Genomic DNA, 18,765 nt, shown 5'->3' on the forward strand with positions numbered 1-18,765 from the left:
CGGGGGAGCGCGTGAGGGGACGTGAGGGGACACGGGGATGGGACACGGGGATAGGGACATGGGGGTGTGGGGATGGGGATGGGGGTATGGATGTGGGACATGGATGTGGGATATGGGGACGGACATGGGTGTGGGGATATTGGTGTGGGACATGGGGATAGGGACATGGGGATGGGATATGGGGATAGGGACATGGGTGTGGGATATGGGTATGGGATATGGATATGGGAATGGGATATGGGGGGACATGGGTGTGGGGGTATGGGTATGGGATATGGGACATGGATATGGGACGTGAATGTGGGATATGGGTATGGGGGGACATGGGGATAGGGACATGGATATGGGACATGGATATAGGGGGACATGGATATGGGACATGGATATGGGACATGGATATGGGGGACATGGATGTGGGGGGACATGGGTATGGGAAGGTGGGTATGGGGGATACATCAGTGGCAGGACATGGCTGTGCGGGGCTGTGCAGGACAAGGGCTCCCTTTGGGACAGGGATGGCGGGGGGTGCTGGGCTGCAGAGCCCACCCCAGTGGGAGCCGGGTCCCCAGGCCTCGTGTGCTGGCCCTGGGGTGTCCTGCAGGCACTGGGGGCTGCCCCAGAAGCCACACGGCAGACATTTCCATGGATTCAGGTCCGGCTGTGCCAGCCACCCTGCGGCGTTACCTCCAGCGCTCCGCTGTCACGGGGCAGGGAAGGACACCAGGCCAAGGGCTTGTGGCTGCTGTGGGGATTTGGCTGCAGCCAGCACCGGTGAACGTGGGCAGGCGAGCCCCACACGAGCAGCTCTGCACACCCCACTCAGTGAGACCACTGGGAATGCCAGAGGTGAGAGAGGCTGGGGATCCCCTCAGGGAAATCCCTGTAAGGCCTGAGGGCCCTGGGGCACCCCCATGACACACCCCAGCCCACAGTGCTCACTCAGCTCTTCCCCTCAGCCTGACAGAAGGGATCAGGGATCTTTCCTATTGTCCTAGCTACATCTGCTTCTATAACCCATCCCTGCTTCTGTCAACTGTTGCTCAGTTTTAAAGACCACTGCAAACCATTTAGAGGATTTGTAAGCCACCATAGGATCTATATTTATTTTTTTCCAGTAGTTCTTCTCCATTGCAGATGAAGGGAGCCATTCACTGTTACATCCCCTTGCATGCTACCCCAGCAGTGACTGAACAGGGGTTACATCCATCTGGCAGAACATCACATCAGCCCAGCACCACTCTGGGCCTCCTGTGACAGCTCCAGTGTCCCCACAGCTCTGGGGTGAGTCTGCCCAGCATGGGAATACAGCAGGAAATTCTGACAGTGATAGAAGGAAAAGACACAGTTTTTTGTTGGCCTGGTAAGTTGATTCACTCATGTGACCACTGTTTAAGGGAATGAGAGGAAAACAAAATGAGAAAGCTGCCCCTTCTGGCAGCCACCCACACGTAACGCTGAGCTGCTCTGACTCAAATCAGATGGACGCCTTCCTCTACTCAAAAAAACCCCAAAAACATCTATTTTCTGTTAATGTGCTAAGTCTGCTGTCACAGTTTGATTCTCTGTTGTCTGCACACCTCACCACTCTTGCCAAGGCTGGTGTCAGCCTGGCTCAGCTTCTGTCCCTGCTCACCCGGGACACACCAGCCACTGGGTTTTGTGGAATGACTCAGCAGTAACTTCCCCTGATTCTCTGGAAATTCAGTGATGCAGTATTTACTGAGAAATCAGGACTAAGAGCTTGGTGATCTTCTCAGGCAATTCTTAAAATTCTTCTGCATGGAAGTTTTAAAGATGGGTATGAACCAGTGGTTTTCATTCACTCTGGTTACGTATGAAAGACCATGTGAAATACCTCCAATATGGTGACACTGTTGTGTCAATTTTTTAAACAAAGAACAGAAAAATTACTGAATAATTTCAGAGGTTTTTTTCATTGAATTGCAATTTTTGTTGTCCAACATCCAACCTACCTAAATCACTGCTATCATTGCCCATTGCAATCAGCTTGCAAAATTCCCATCTATATATGTCTTTATTGTTGCCTATTCTTCCCTTTTGAGCAAGATGTTTTGTTTTAAAACCAGAAAAGCCTCCTTTGATGCCACTGAAATTGTGCACATTTGAGTCACCTAACAACACACTGATGGAGGGCTGCCCCAGGTTCCATTTGGATCACACTGAGGTACTTCCTCAGGCTCACTTTTTCTCATAACCTCTTTTAGCCTTGCAAACTTGCTAGCAGTGTCCCCAGTGGAGTCATAGGAAAGTGGGGAGATTGAAAGGGGTCTCCTTCTGCCTGGTGTTGGAAAAGCAGAGGTAAAACACATTAGTACAAGTAGCTTTCTAGGTCATACAGACTTATACACTACTATGATGAGGAGAAGCCAAGCAGATTTTTTTTTTTTGGATGAAGTATGAAGTACTCACTGGTAAAAAGAGCCTATCTTATGACTCAGAGGAAAAATATTATGAAATTATTAGTGCTATTAAACAGAAGCTCTTACTCTATCATTCCCTATTAGTAAAAGGAGTTAAAAGGTTTGCTTTGATATACACATTTCTATGTTCTTCATGAAAATGCCTTTAGTAATTTTCAATTAAAGATTAATTTCTCATCACATTTTTCAACCCATTGTATATTCTAATGTATTATCTTTATCCCCATTAGAAGGTTTCCCTTAACACCTAATTGCTTTTCTTTTTCAGTCACTGGCAAATTTGAACTCGTTTATTGCTTCACAAACCTCAAACCATGCAGGCTTTTATTAACTCAGAGATTAATTTTGTGGTTGGCACACTCCCTGCTTTCCAGCTCTCTTGGCATCGCTCTGGTTTGTACTGCTGGAAGTGCCTGGCAACCTCAGCTCTCCTGCAGCATTCCTGGCTGCAGCTTCCCTAGGGAAGAGAGGGCTCCCAGGGCATCACGAGTTATTTCTAGGCATACACCTAGAAATCACAGCATTCAGTGCTTTTAAAACATCAGGTGTTTTACCTGGTAGAAAAAAATAAATTAAATTGTGAGAGAAATTACAAGAAAAACAACATTTTTTTTCTCCATTCTGTTCACCTTAGAGGGATTGGTGAGCAGGAGGACATGAGCCAGAGAACACAATCCAGTATTGTCAGTGCTTCTGGAAATGTTGTGGCCATTCACAAACAGTGTAATTCCTCCAGACTTTGCTCTGGGAGGAGGTGAGCAGCTTGGGGCTTGAGGACAGGAGGAGTGCTAAGTCCTGCAGCCTTTCTTAACGGGCTTCCCATGATGATTTTGATTGCATAATTACATATATTCCACCTGAAACCTTAACTGGGTGCAAGTCCCACTTAATAATAAAACGTACAAGTAGTTTACAGCTTTCTGTGACCAGACCATTTCTTGCACATGACATTTCTCAATTGCTCCCTCCCATCACCTTTTACCCAGTGTCGAGGGCGTTTGCTGTTTTCTGTGTCTGGCTTTGCCCCACCAAACCCTGCACTCTCTCCCAGGTGAGGCACAAATGAGCTGAACAATCCTTATTAAGTGTACAGCATTTAGTGAGTCTCAGACTGACTAATCACATTTATGTGCTTTCCCAGTCTGACTGTACTCACTGTTATCTCCCATCTGTAACTGTAAATCCTCCAGGGCAGAGATCAGCACTGTTACCTGTTGTATATTACCTAGCTGAAAGGAGCCAAGGATTTTATGTGCTTTGGCAATAAACAGCATAAATATCATTATGCTTTAAGAACATTTGTGAAGTTTTTCTCCTTTGCACATGGTTTCTAAATCAGGCAGGACAAAAACCTATCTGGGGATCACATTTGTATATGAAATCTATCTTGTGCCAAAACTAAGATATCCAAGTAGCAGAGAAAATAAATCAGAAACTACTGTTTATTTATTCAGTCTCTTTAATGTGTATATATTAGCATGTTCCACCCTGCCTTTCTGGTAGGGCTGTATAAATATGTGCCTTAGCTCAGAGGAGGTTATGGGACCCACCTCTGCAGTGCACCAGCAGCCAGCTGGCCACATCTGGTCCCAGATGCTGCAAGCACACCTCTGCTAGCCCTGCACCAACAAGCCCTCCCTGAGGACAGCTGTGAGGCCTCCTGTGGTTCACCTCTGGCCCTGTTTGTTTGATTTTCCTGGCAAGGGTGTTGCACAGGGGATAAAATCCCCATAGCTCACTCTTTCTAATCCCCATGCATCTTTAGGCAAACAAAAAGAGGCTCATAAGAAAAGGGGCTGAGAAAGGACACGGCTCTGTGCCTTGGCTGTGTGTGTGGACATGACATTCCTCCTGCTGCCTTTATGTGTTTTCTCTGACCTCAGCTGCTTGCAGGCTCTGCCAGCTTAGATTTTCAAGTTCAGTAGGTTGGCAACAGCAGTGGCATCCCTCTGGGCTCTCAGACACGGGCATGGGATCTGCATGGGAATGTGACTCTTGAACTGAGTGCCAGAGCTCATGAACACAGACAGGTATACGGTAACTCATTAAATGGTGGTTAGCAATTATAGTTTCACTCTTCAAGATGATTCACATGCAGTTGAAAGCCACAAGTCTTTAAAAGTTTCCTTTGAAAGCTCCTTAAACTACTTTGGCAAGCCTGAGTTGTTGAACAATTTATCACTTCTCTGCCAGATGAGCTTGTGAAACCACTTTAAGAGGAAATTGTACAAAGTGCCCAAGATTGTCACAGATGAAGTTTCTTTTCTCTTGTGCCACTCAATCCTTTTTCCCCCATTTCCCAGACATCCAGTTCTTCATGGTTTAAAATAGCCTGGTGAGTTATTTCCATTACAACAGCAGCCTATCTAGTAAGTCGCATGTCTTCAACAGCAGTCAGAGGCAAAGGAGAATTCACTGCTCCATTTACCTGAACAAGATCTTTAAAACTCACTTTTTATAGTAGATGAAAAAAAATAAAATTCTCTGCTTTCCTATTCCTCTCACTAGCCCCATGACTGCCATGGGAAGCAGTAAAGGAGGTCACTCCTGTCTCCAGATTACTTCTCAGGGCCTTTGAAGACTATTCCCTCCACGGAATTTACCTTCCACTCTCCTTTCCTGGTTCCCTGCTGCCACAAAGCTGTAATGGAATCACTGTGGAGCTACTTGGCACATCCTTTTTGTTGGTACTTGCCCCTTTCCCTCTCCCTTCTATTTTTAAAATAAGGCAGAAGTCTTTCAGTCAGTAGGACTGACAGCCTTTGCCTAGCTCACATCATACCTAGGGAAAAGTGGGATCTGAGTGCCTTAATCTGCTTTCACACCTCCAGCACATTATTTCAGAAAGCTGCCATGCAGCACACACAAAAGCTCCCTGAGGGATTGTCCCCACCGAGGACACCAGTTTCCTGATGGCTTGCACAGGGTTTGTCCCATCCAGCCTGCAGCCTGGGCTGAAATCCTGGGGCACCACATCAGCACTGGTGATCATAACAGCAGGGCAAAGGCTGCCACACTGTGACAGAGGGTTGAGTTTGGCAGCAGTTGTCCCACCACAGGGAAAAGTTGCCAAGGGGACCCAGTAGGTACCTGCAACACTGCTGACTTCACTGGGGAGTATTCCAGTGAACGGGGGGGAGTTCCACCCTGACCAATGGACAGCATAAACCCCATACTAGGTAACCTAATTACAGCTAAATTACCCCAGGACTGCTAAGAAAAATAAAACAACTAGCTAAACAGAGCTAAAAGACCCCCACATACAAACCTTGAACATGAGACTCTAGAGAAACCATCACTTCTACCCAGCAAAATACAGCAGGCAAAGGACAAGAGTCTGTGCTTTTATTATTTAGCTGCAAGTATTTTACTGTGAAATGAATCTGCTGATCACTGCCCACCCAGCACAGAGGACAGATTCAAACTCTCTGGCAGCTCTCCTAGCTGAAGGTGATACCCTCTCCAGCTGAAGAATGCATGCACACTACTAATGGATCTCACCATCTAGCAGCTCAGTGTTTTGATTTCATATTAGAATTGCTTGAAAATAGGACCTTTAATATCCCTATTGTTATACATTTCTCTCTCAAAGTATGTTTAAAGGACTTAATCAGACTCATTTCCTTAATTTCAAGCATATCTCTGAAAACTTATTATCCCAGGCTGATGGCATCAAAGAGTGAATTAGGAATAAAGCCAAGTGAATAAAACCAAAGATATTTCCTTTCAGTTACTGTGCAGCCTTCACAGGCTGCAGAGCATTAGAGCTGCTGAAATACCACTGTCACATTCTTCAAGATCTGTGAATTGGTGCCTTGCTCTTACACCCTTGGCAGGAAGAGAGGACACGATCCCTGTTACACTTCGCCCAACAAAGCTGTGCTGTGATGAGCAGCTTAAATGTGTGGCACTGGAAAAATGTCTTTGAACTACTGCTGTCTGGGTTCCCACTTTCTGAGACATATTTATCACAGCAAAGTTACCCTACTAAACAAAAAAAAAAAAGCAAACCAAACCCTGGACTTGATTTTATAGCACATGAAGCCCTTGATTTCACCTTCTGTCCTTCAACATCTTTTGCAGAGAAGCAGCAGACCTTGCAGCTGCTCTGGGCCAGGCTGGAGGTCCACACAGGCCACTGTCTCAGCCATCTGTGATGGCAGTGAGCAGCTGAAGTGCTCTGAACTCTTGGGTGAGGAGACACCTTGCACCCCCTGCCACCAGGTAGCCAAACACAAATCAGCCATACCACCGGGGACTGCAACATGGGCAGGAACAGGGGCATTTCACATCCACTTCTTCAGGACTTCATCACAGATCCCAAACCAAGATGCCCCCATCCTGCCAGTTTAAGGAATAACCCTTGCTGTACTTTGAAACTGGACACAATTTTAGCCTGGTCCAGGGCAGATCAAGCAGTTATTGCTGAAGTGACTTCTGCAACCTAGTTCCCACAGCACCTCCTGGGAAAGTGCTTGGCAGACTGGCAGTCGATGCTGTTACAACAAAGCAGAGGGCTGGGAAGCCTTTCTTCTGCTTTGTGCTCTCCAAAGGCTCTGCTTTCAGAGAGGACAGGAACCAAAGCCTGTGTGCAGCTCTTCTCCCTGGCGTGGCGCCTCAGAGAATGAAGCAGGTTACGCTGTCTGGTCATTTGACCCACCATCAGTCATCCTCAATAACTTTTTCATCTCTGTTATTTCAACTAAATGGGTAAAGCCCATGAGTTTGTTATGATCTGAGACACTGTGCTTCTGCAATGCCCTCTGATGCCCCAGTGTCTCCCTACCCACCCCGCAGACTGGCAGCACTGCTGCCGCCGGGACTGGCGTTCCCTGCCCACATGGCCCGGCACCAGCTGGAACAGAGCAGGAGCTGAATGTGCTGATGGACAAAGAACATCTTATACAAGGGCTGCAGAAGGTCAGCTCACCTTCAAGGCACTGAAAAGCAAGGCAGGGGAGCATTCACAGGGTGGGAGCCCAGTTTCCCCGCATTGGGGAGCTGGGTTTGCTGGTGGGCAGCAACACCCCTCAGTGCCAGGCAGGGTGGGCAGCAGGCAGAGCTGCAGAGCCAGGGAGCCCTCAGGCTACGGCCAGCCCCGTGCACAAACCAGCTTCACAAAGCACAAGGTGAGACCATGTTAGAACATCATTTTGCTTTTCTGAAACTACCGACTTTAGAAGTTACCTGTGTTTCCTTTGCCCTCTGCTTTCCAAGCCAGGCTGCTCAGGCTCCCTCCATCTCTCCAGTCCTTCCTTGGGCAGAGCCAGGCCTGGAGCAGTGCTCTGAAGAAGCCGGGAAGGACAGTCAGCTGCTGACAGGAGCCAGGGTTTGCATGCACAGCTGTGGCAGCACCCCGGCCTTGCAGTGCTGCAGCCCCACAGCGATGGGCAGTTCTGGGCTTTCCCTTTCCCCGCTCTTGCCCGAAGATGTTCTCCCAACGTGCTCGCTTCAGCTCTGCAGTGTGGCAGCTCCAAAGCCACGGCTTCCAAGTAGCAGCTAATGCTGAAAGAGAAGCTGCTGGATCCCTTCCACCCTTCCTTGCCCTCTGGGGTCCTTTCTTCTCTATCCAAGGTTTTAGAGTAAGAAAGGTCTAATTATTTTTGCAGCTCGTAATTACTTTTGCAGCTCCACCCTAACAAGCAAGCTCGTCTGCTTCCCCAGGACAGGTCATGCCCTGACAAACACCTGGCTGCTTAACTGCTCCAAACAGAGCTTGGGGCTCTGCAGACACCCCGGGCTCAGCGTGCTGTGGGTGCTCTTGGTGGCTGGGAAACCCAGAGGGAGGACAGTGCAAGGAAGATGAGTGCACATCCCTTTTGACACAGCCGTGCACAGGAGCTCACCCGGGTGCACTGCAGCTTCTTGCTGCCTTCCCCAGAAGCAGCATGGCACCTCCCAGGCTCTGTGTCCCTAGAAAGGGCTCCTGGGGCCCTCGATGGCTTCATCCAAGACTGCCTGACTCCCAGGAATCTGGCTGGATCCTCCTTCCCCACTCTCCACGGCTACAAAACTGGCAGAGATGATCAACAGCAGAGGTGTGTCTCCTCACAGCCAGCCCAAAGCAGCTGAACTCCAGTCACCCCACAGGGCAGAGGATACCCAGCAAACACTGAAACCACAAGATCTGCCCAAACCTGACCTGGTGCCAGCCCTATCCCTAGCCCGGCTTGTGACCTTGGCTGAGCACATCACCCCTGACACACCTCTTGGAGAGGGGAGGCTGAGCAGGCAGAAGCATCTGCAGCCCCTCAGGAAAAGCCTCCTCTAAAGCTGCACCCGCTCAGAGCATTCCCACCCTGGCCATTGTTTTGGGAATGACTGGAAAATGTCAGCAGGGCACTGGGTGCGGGTGGGGGGGTCAGGAAAAAGGAAAAAGAGATGATTAGATTTTTTTTTTTAAATCAGCCAATAAATTATATTAACTTTTCCATTGACCTTTTTTGGGGTCACATTATCAGACTAGTGAATGTGGTTCATGAAGATAGGATTATGCACAGATTTCAAACTGTGCAGAAAGTGCATCCCAAGCAACATGCCAAAATGGAAACGTCAGCTCTGCCAGATGGGTGTGCTTCTCATTATCCTCCCAAGGAAAGCCAGATCCACCACCTACAAATATTGTACATGTTATTAAAAGGGTCTGGTTCCCAGGGAGGCTGGGAATGGCGCAAGGTCTGCCTTTGCCAATGTACCTTTTACCCCTTTCCCCTTGAGACTGTGGTGGCACAGGAGCAGCCTGTGGAGGCACTGGCTTGCCACAGGCAGCCAAGATCACTTTCCCCCATGGAGCAGAGCTGGCAGTGGGCAGCTTCCCTTGGCCAGGGCATGAACACTGGCTTGACATCCTGGTGCCACCTTTGGGGTGGGATAATGATCAAAGCATAGGGCAGGGGAAGAGGGTGTGAGGGTGCAGCTACATGTGCTGGGTGCCTGCAGGGGAAGCACTGCTGCCCACGGCTGCCCCAGTCTCTGACAGGGCTTGGCAGGTGCTGGCAGAGCTGCAGCACTGGGCCACACCATATCAGCTCCCTGTCATGAAGCCAGCAGCAAGAGCTCCTTCTGCAGCTCCAGCACCTTCCAGGAGTGCCCCAGGGAGCAGGGAGTGTGCCAGCCCACAGGGGCAGTGACCCTGCTGCCCCCAGGGCTGTCCTAGTCCTTGGGGCTTACAGAGCTGCCCTGTCCCTTGGCAGACAGAAGCCTCCTCTCGGCCCTGCCAGCCCAGCATGGCCAAAATTAGCTTCCCCTGCGTGTGTGCTGGGTAGAGGAGCCACGATTGTATCTCAGAAAAGCATTATTGTGTTCCTGGAGGCCTATCTTATCAGGGAAAGGAAAACGGGACGTTGACAAATTGCCTCTGCAGCCGCGGGGTGAGCACATGATTTTCGGTAATCGCCCACCCCGTGGTCGCCAGTGGCCACCATTGTTCCCAGCCCCGGCTGTGCCCTGCGGGGTCCGGGCAGCCACGACCCTCCCGAAAGGAAGGGAGCCCTGGCCACCCTCACCAGGGCTGCACCCCATGCACTGTGTCTGCAGGTGGGCATGCAGCTAGAGTTAGATTGATCCTTTATCAGGAGCCTTCAAGTGCTGATAAGGTGACATCGCCTGCCTGGAGCAGGGACTTGAACTCTTTTGCAAGGGGAGATGGTTATCAGCAGCCTCTGGCAGGGCTGTGCTGGCTCTGGAGCCTCACAGCTGGAAGCAGAGCTGAGCTCTGAGTCGGGGACAGATAGGAAGGGTTTGTTTTGCTTTGCACAATGGCTGCTCAGATCCTGTCCAGCAGCGGAGCAGGGAGCACAGCAGGGCACTTCAAAGGCACTCAGCCTGGTGCTGTCACCACACAGGGGACCCAGCGTGGCCAGTGGCCGTCCTGCCCCTGGGACAACCAGCCTGACCCCAGGGACAGCCTGGCCCCTGAAATACCAGTTGCAACAGGAGGCACATTGTTCCCAGTCCCAGGGCAAAGAGGATCATCACCTGGAGAGCTTATGTCATCTCACCAGGAAGTCAAAGAGCCACCCACGAACCCACCTCTGCCTGCAAAGCACCCACGCAGGGAGAGGAGCAGGGCACTCTGTGACCTCTCTGCTTCTCGCTGCTGCAAGGCCACCTGGGGACCCTCGCCAGCAGGGTCATGAGGACCCAAAGGCTGCTCAATGCATCCACAAACCACATGCCCCAGCAGAGCAGGGAGCAGCAGGTGCTTGGCTCACATCTGCTGCAAGCCACAGGGCAGGAGAAGACCACAGGGGGACTGATGGCCAGTGGGACAGCCAGCATGACCCTGCAGATGTTCACAGGGGACCCCTGCCTGACCCACTGAGCTCACCTGGGAGGGGGAACAGCACTGGGACCATGAGGGATGCCTGCAGCCAACCTCACTGTTTGTGCAAAGCTCTTCATCTCCCTGGGCACAACTGTGCAGAGGCGTTGGTGCCAGTGGTGTCTCCCCAAATACCCCAGCAGAAGCAGCCAGGGATGGCTGCTGGGAGCAGGCAGAGGTTACAGCAAACTGTTGCACAGCTGTACAACACCTACCCGGTGTTTTGGTGCTTTGTGCCCTTTTTTGCTCTGCTGCTGGCTCCTGCTTCCCAGGGCTAGGTGAAGGGAGAGACTGGCCAGTGCTGCAAGTGTCACAGCCATCCCAGCAAGGCTGCTGCTGACTCCTGCATGCTCCCCTATGCCTACAGCTCAGCTCTCTGCTGTCTACAGCTGGGTTGTCCGAGTGAAACCAAATATGTTGCTCAGCTGTACAACACCTACCTGGTGTTTTGGTGCTTTGTGCCCTTTTTTGCTCTGCTGCTGGCTCCTGCTTCCCAGGGCTAGGTGAAGGGAGAGACTGGCCAGTGCTGCAAGTGTCACAGCCATCCCAGCAAGGCTGCTGCTGACTCCTGCATGCTCCCCTATGCCTACAGCTCAGCTCTCTGCTGTCTACAGCTGGGTTGTCCGAGTGAAACCAAATGGGAAAACCCCAGGTGAACTGAATACAAGATCTGAAAGGGCTGAGGCCACCGATCTCCACTTGCTGCACCTCAGGGCAGAGGACAAGTGCAGCCACTGGAAAATTGCAAACCACAGGAGTGTGTGATGTGCTCCAGCCCCTCCTGTGCAGCTCCTCCCTTCGCCTGAAATGTCCCTTCCCTCAGCCTGACCCAACACCAGTGTGCACCTTCATGGCTCCCACCCTCGGACCCCCACGAGAAGGGACCAGGCACTGCTCGCTGGGCACAGCACCCATCCCAGTGCTTTCTGAAGGGCAGCTGTCAATGATGGAGCACCAAAGCAGCCCTCAGGACACGCCTCTGGGGCCAGCACAGAGCAGGTCAGCACAGGGTGACCTCCTGCAGCCCACCCTGCTGCTCCCAGTGCCACAGCCTGGGGCCTTCCTGAGCCAAAGAGCCAGCCCTGGCCCGCCTCCCTGAACTCCTCTCATCATTCATCCCAGTCTTGCTGCCCAAAATAGCCCACAATGACTTCCGCAGTTAATCTGGGCCTGCTCTGAGCCTGCAGGCTGTAATCTGAATTTGGCTCTAGCCAACTGAATTTCAGACTTCACTGCCCCCATGCTCTGAGACACAGCAGAGGCACTCCTCCTTTCCTTCTCTCTGCTGTCCTGTCCCAAGGGTACCCACCCCACCACATCCCCTCTTTGGGACAGGACAGTGCTGCAGAGGCTCCCCTCTATCCTTACTGAGATGCCACCTGTGCCCCTGGCACCTCTTGTGGCCTGTTTAGCTCTGGGCACTGGGGGGTGCCCAGTGCTGCACACATCAGATTGTCTTCCAGCCCCTTCCCAACCAGTTGCCACTCAGCACTGCTCCCATGACCAGCCTCCTCCTTGGCAGCACCAAATCCTGCTCCCAGTCCTGCCCCCATGAACACCACTCTGTCCCTGTCCCCCCACTCTGAAAAATAACTTCTAATATATAGACCATGTCACTCTGTCCCTCAGCCACTCAGCAATGCATTCATCTGCCACCAGCTTGGGAATGTTCATATACCCAATAGAAAAGGATACTAGCAAATGGTCTCATTTTCCTCAGCTCTTCCAAAGTGTTTAAAGTAAGATTTAAAGCAAGACACCAAGCTGTGTGATGCAACTGACACCCCTGAAGGATGGGATGCCATCCAGAGGGACCTGTACAAGCCCTAGAACTGGGTCAATTGGAATTTCATGAGGTTGAACAAAGGCAAATGCCAGGTCCTGCACTTGGGTTGAGGCAAGCCCTGCTACCAACACAGAACAGACTGAGAGCAGCCCTACCAAGGACTTGGGGGTGCTGGTGGATGGGGGGCTGGATATGAGCCAGCAATGTGCACTGGCAGCTCAGAAAGCCAAATGGGTCCTGGACTGCACATAAAGCAGCATGGGCCACAAGCGAGGGAGGAGATTCTGCCCCTCTGCTCCCCACCTGCAGTACTGCACCCAGCCATGGGCTCCCCAGCACAAGAGGGACACAGAGCAGTGGGAGCAGGGCCAGAGGAGGCCACAAAAATTATCAGAGTGCTGGAGCACCTCTCCTATGAGGAAAGGCTGAGAAAGCTGTCACTGTTCAGCCTGGAGAGGAGAAGGCTTGGGGCTGACCTTAGACTTGCCTTTCAGTACCAGAAAGATGAGGACAAACATTTTAGTAAGGCCTGCTGTGATGTGACAAGGGGTAATGGATTTAAGGTGAAGGAGGAATAATTTAGATGAAGTTTAAGATAGAAATTCTTTACAATGAGGGGAAACACTGGAACAGGTTGCCCATAGAGGCAGTAGTTTCCTCATCCCAAGAAACATTCAGTGCAGGGTTAGATGGCGCTCTGATCATCCTGATCTAGTTGAAGATGTCCCTGCTCATTGCAGGGCTGCAGGACTAATGGTCATTGAAGGTCCCCTTCAACCCAAACTATTCTGATTTCTCTTGGAGGAGTGTAAACGAAGGACACAGACGTTCCTGTGGGATGGAGCAGGAGCAGCCCAGGCCAGGCTGCTGGTGCAAGGCTCCCAGTGAAGCACAGAGAACACCATGAGCCCACTCCCCCTGTGGCCACAGACCCACTGGCTGGGGAGATCCCAGCTCACAGGGACGTGCTCCTGAGCTTCAAAAAGCAGCTGAGGTGCCCACCCCAGCGTCTGCAGCAGAGACTTTTGTTTCACTTGAGGTTATCTTATCGCCATAGGAAAGGCAATACAGCAGAAGAATTTCCTTTCCTTTATGTTTCCAGCCTTTCCATTGTCTGGCGTCTGGATTTCTGAGCCTTGCCACTCACCAGTGTGCTCAGGCCTTTGGAAATATGAATGCAGGCCCTCCTTATCAGCAGGAGCTCTGCAAATGCTCTTTTTGCTGCTGCAGGCAAACCAGGAGGGTCTGGTGGCCCCAGGCCTCATCCTCACCCCATTCATGAGCTGAGCATTTTCCAGTGCCCAAGGCAGGTGCCAGCTCAGCAGTTCACTCAGAGGGATGGCAGTGCCAGGCAGCAGAGCTTGATGAGAATTAACCAAGGCATTGAATCACTGTGGTTTTCCATTTCTTTCTTCCTTACATGCAGACCATGAGTGATGGGTCAGCCCTACACACAGAGCACTGAAGACACACTGAGCCTGCTGGATGGGTTTCCATCTCACTGGCCCATGGCTCATGGTGCTAAAGTTAGCAGCCAGGAATCACCAGGATATGTGGTGGCCACCAGCACTGAGCCACAGACTGTCCCTTTTTCCTGCCTTGCTGAGTGGATCAGCTGGCTTCAATTCCACTGAGCATGGCTTGTAAAGCAGGAGGAAACAGCAGCACAGTCACAAGAGGAGACTGATGGGTTTGAATCCAGCTGTGAGGCTGCACCTCTCCCAAAGCCCCAGTTAGAGAGAAGGAAGCTATCAGTGGTGAGAAAGGGGGACCCCTGTGCCATATCTCAGGAGGACAAGCATGAAAGATGCTGGGAACTGTCCCTGCTCCACCAGGCAGTGCTTCGGGCACAACATGGCATGGCAGCCTGTGGTGGCACCCCAGAGCTTCTCACCTTCCCCCAGAGAGCCCCAAAGAAGTACCTTCTGCTGCCTATTGCTTGTTTGGCTGAGGTGCTGGGATATCCTGGAGGAGCTGCAGCTGGTCTGAAGGTGCCTGGGCACAGCAGAGCAAGGCTGAGCAGCAGGGCTGGGCTGGCTCCACTGCACCATCACATCCTCAAAGTCCCACTGTGAAGAGAAAGGAGCAGGCAGTACCCCAGATGGGTGCAGGGGAGCCCCAGGCAGCTCCCTGGGCAGCACGGGACCTGCACTGCCTCCTTCCAGAAATGGGAACTGGCTGCATTTGCAACTATAAAGTTTTTGGTTCTCCCTTTCTCCATGGCAAAGCAGAATAGTCCTGGTTTCCATTTTTCTCACACACCCCTCTTGCTGCCCAGACAATGTGAGGAGAGGGCTCAGGAGAACACGGAGGGGTCAAGCAAGATGTGGTGTCAGGAGTAAGAGAATCCCTTTTCCCTGAGACCCTCACAGCAGTGATTCCTGAGTGCTGCACTGCCCTGAGCACAGACAGTTCTGAGAAGCTCCAAGCAGACACTCTTACTGAAAATCCTGTGAAATCCCAGATGAGCCTGCACTGGTCTATCAATGCTGACCAAAACAAAGGGGCTCTGTAGATGCTTCCAGCTTCCCTTTGCTCTGGGCAGGCAGAAAAATCCTGGCTGGACTGCAGGACCTTCCCTCATGGATGATGTTTCTGTTTCTTTGCCTCAACTCCCAAGTGATGAAGGGCTGGTGACATTTCCAGAAGGGCAAACCCAAGTCTGCTCCACCCAGCACATGCAGTCCTCCTGCCCTGACACCACCCATAGGACAGACCCTTTTCCCACAGCCACAGCAAGAAAGAACACTGGGGCAGAGTTCCTCTGACTCAGTAGTGGTTTCTTTTCCTCTTGTCCTCACCATGACCTCTTTGTGTCTCAAGATGTCCTGGGCACCTCAGGCATTTAGCTTGGAGAGACTATTTTCTGAGGTATACTGGAGAGCTGCTCCCTGCCTCTCTCCCAGCTGCCCCAGGATATTTTCCCCAATATTTTTTTTCCTTCTGTAGCAAAAAAAGAAAAAACAGTAAAAAAGCTGGACTAGAGCCACCACACAGGGAAGGGGGACAGCACAATACCACTCCTCACAGCCAAATGGGGGTAAGGGATCCTGCAGGGGCTGGGCAATGGCCTGAAGCTCCTCACAGGAGGGAAGAAGCTGTGAACAGAGAGGGAAAAAGAAAGGTTGCTTTTTACTTTAAAGCAAGTGTCTCAGGAGAATTAGAAAAGCGTTGCTTCGCTTTTGTAGAAACAGCTTGAAAGGCCCTGGACTGAGCTGCTGCCTTGCCCTGGCCAGAGCCACACTCCCCACTGGGGTCCCCTTGGCACCTCCTTGCCCGGGTGGTGGGGAGGGCATGAGCCACTCTGCAGGGCTGTGGTGGGGTGGGACCCCCGGACCCACACCTCTGCTGGGATCCTGAGCTGGAGCAGGACCCAACAGGGCTGCTGGGGGCCACAGGGCTGCTCCTCTGCCTGGGAAAGGCCGGCCCCTAACGGCAGGAGAGGGGGACTTCAGCCTCCTCCAGACAGCCCAGCAGCTTTGGTCCTCGTGGTGCCCGCAGAAAACCAGAGATCCCACACGGCAGTCCCTTGCTGCAGAGTCCCCGGTGCAAAAAGCCATCATCCCTCTGATCCCTGACCTGAGATGTTGGGAAAAGATCAAAACCTGACCCCGGACAGCCCCAGCCTGCAGTGGGGTGATGGGCAGGGGACTTGTTTGTGTAGTGCTGGCTCTGCCAAGCTGAAGGGAGCAAAGCTCCCACATCATCTGCCACCAAGTGCAGTTAGAAGAGGCACAGCACCCACAGCAGAGTGGCTTAGGAATTTGCATCCTGGCATCCCCTACCCCTCAACTGCTCACCCATGATGCTTCAGGTTTCAGGAACAGAGTAAAACATACTGCCCTTCCTCAAAACAGGACTGCAAAACACTTTTTTGTAGTAGCTAGATGGCAGCTCAGACATGCAATGACAAGTCCTGTGTGTGAAGCAGAGTAAAACATACTGCTCTTCCTCAAAACAGAACTGCAAAACACTTTTTTGTAGTAGCTAGCTGGCCTAGATGGCAGCTCAGACATGCAATGACAAGTCCTGTGTGTGAAGCAGAGCCCCAGCTCTCTGGATGTCCAGGGCAGAGCTGGTGATTCCAGCACAGGCTGCCAGTGCTGCCCCACAGGTGTGGCACCCAGTGCCACACATGGCACAGACCCACCCACGATCTCCTGGGACACCACATGCTGTGGGAGACTGCAGGCTGGTGTGAGACCCCTGAACCAGGCAGCAGAGACCTGCAGGCAGCACTGTAGCTCTCAATGCAAGTGCAACACACCATAAAAGGTCACTTCAGCTCCAAAATATATTCCCAAACCAGTTCTGCATTTCTCCTGCAGGTATCAGTGCAGGACACAACATCAGCCAGGAAAATAAGCTGCTTGCATTACAAAGCAAAGCTGCCTGAAAGGGGAGACAGAGCACTGGGGTCCACTTCAGCTCCAAAACATATTCCCAAACCAGTTCTGCATTTCGCCTGCAGGTATCAGTGCAGGAGGCAACAACATCAGCCAGAAAAACAAGCAGCTTGAATTACAATGCAAAGCTGCCTGAAAGGGGAGACAGAGCACTGGGGTGCTGGGGATCCCCAAGAAGAGACTGGAATCAGTTGCAGCCTGCACACTCCCTCTACAGGCACAAGGCACTTGAAGAAAACAGCACTCCACAATGAAACTGGCCTTCTCCAGACAGCAGTGGAGCAGCAGAAGCTCATTCACAGGTGGCCAGGGCAGAGCACACTGTCTCCTTTGTGCTGGCTCTGACAAGTGAGCAGTGCCCACATGGCCTCACGCCTGCCAGCTGCTGCCATGTGCTGCACTGAGCTCTCAGCAAAGCCCAGCTGGCACTGCCAGTGAGGGATGTGGCCCAGCAACACATCAAACCACCACAGGAAAGCATTAATTTGCCTCTTACCTATTTTGCCCACTGCTCAGTAACAGCATGAAATATTAACAGGTCTTTAAGTCCTTCCTCTGTTGAGGCAAGAGTCCTTTAGCACAGCAAGGAGCAGTTTGTATTTAACACCTGAGCACACACTACTTGCTTGGTCATATTTACATTATCCTCCATTCACTCATGCAAACACTGCAAGCTGCTTGGCAGGTCTCACAGCAAAAGGCTTCTGCAAGCAACAAGGAATCATCCCAGCTCTCAGGCCCTGGGGATTTCTCTCTCTCACAAGATTTGGAAGGGTCTACATCAGCACACAGCCTGTCCAGCAAGGCAGCTCATGGAGACACAACTAACAGGGCAGACGATGCAAAAGGAGAGAACTTGGGTACATGCAACATGGGCTAACAATTCAAAATGCTTCAAAAGGAGAAAAACAGAACAAAAAAAATGTTTTGCATCTTCAATGAAAGATACTCCAGTTTGACAGGTAATAGTGTCACACAGAACAGGACAAAAACAAAGGAGTGTTTCTGCGCAATCAAGTCCCTAAAGCATTGTAAGGGACAAAAGCAGGTGTCTTTCCTGCAAGAAGGGTGGAGAAGCCACATGGCTAAGGCACAACCTTTTCAGGAAACCAAGGCAAAGATCACCTTCTCCAGGAGAACTAGATTAAACAGCCTCTCCTGAGAATCCACTTTCTGCTACAGTACACTGAGTGAAAACACCACTGACCATATTAATTCAGTGTAATTATACTTTAACTTTACACATGGCAGGGCACTATCTCCCCCCCCAGTGATGTAATCAGGAACTCAGGCACTCCAGGGGCAGCAGCAGCTGAGGCAGAGCTCTGCTGTCAGGGGATCCTCTGCATACACAGTGCAACCTGGCTGTTCAGGACACACACAAAGGGTCACAAAGCCAAAACTGGCTTGGCTGCACACCCCACATCTGCTGTGGTTTTGCTCAGCAGTTGCTTTCATCTCTCCATCCACATTTAAAGCCTGGAAAGTACAGAATTACAAGACAGCAATGGCTTTTTATAGCATCAAGAGACCAGCATGATGTGTTACTCCTTCCACTACCTAAAAACAAAGCATGACTCGTTTTTGTGAGCTTCTCCAGTCCTGTCATTACTCCCTGTGCTGAACGAGGAACAAGGAGCTCTGATCAAGTGCACAAACATTTTCTCAAATCTGAAAGTGAGATTTACTTCAGCTGAGAAGTAAATCTCACTTTAATCTTACCCCTCTGGTAAGTAAAGTCTTTTCAGCACAAATACTCATGTACTCAATTATAATCTGCTAATAGACAGTTCTCTGACTTAGGGCAAT

At 51.2% G+C, this 18,765-nt stretch overlaps 1 long non-coding RNA gene across 1 annotated transcript; it reads left to right on the forward strand.

Moving 5' to 3' along the window:
* The first annotated feature begins 393 nt into the window (after nucleotides 1-393).
* On the forward strand, nucleotides 394-3,858 carry LOC120508634. Its single transcript, XR_005629036.1, has 3 exons — nucleotides 394-846; nucleotides 1,135-2,185; nucleotides 2,710-3,858. It is a non-coding gene; the product is annotated as an uncharacterized LOC120508634 (long non-coding RNA).
* The last annotated feature ends 14,907 nt before the right edge of the window (nucleotides 3,859-18,765 follow it).

This window comes from Passer montanus, unplaced genomic scaffold, assembly GCF_014805655.1.
Source record: "Passer montanus isolate IOZ18808 unplaced genomic scaffold, ASM1480565v1 scaffold48, whole genome shotgun sequence".
Taxonomy (NCBI): domain Eukaryota; kingdom Metazoa; phylum Chordata; class Aves; order Passeriformes; family Passeridae; genus Passer; species Passer montanus.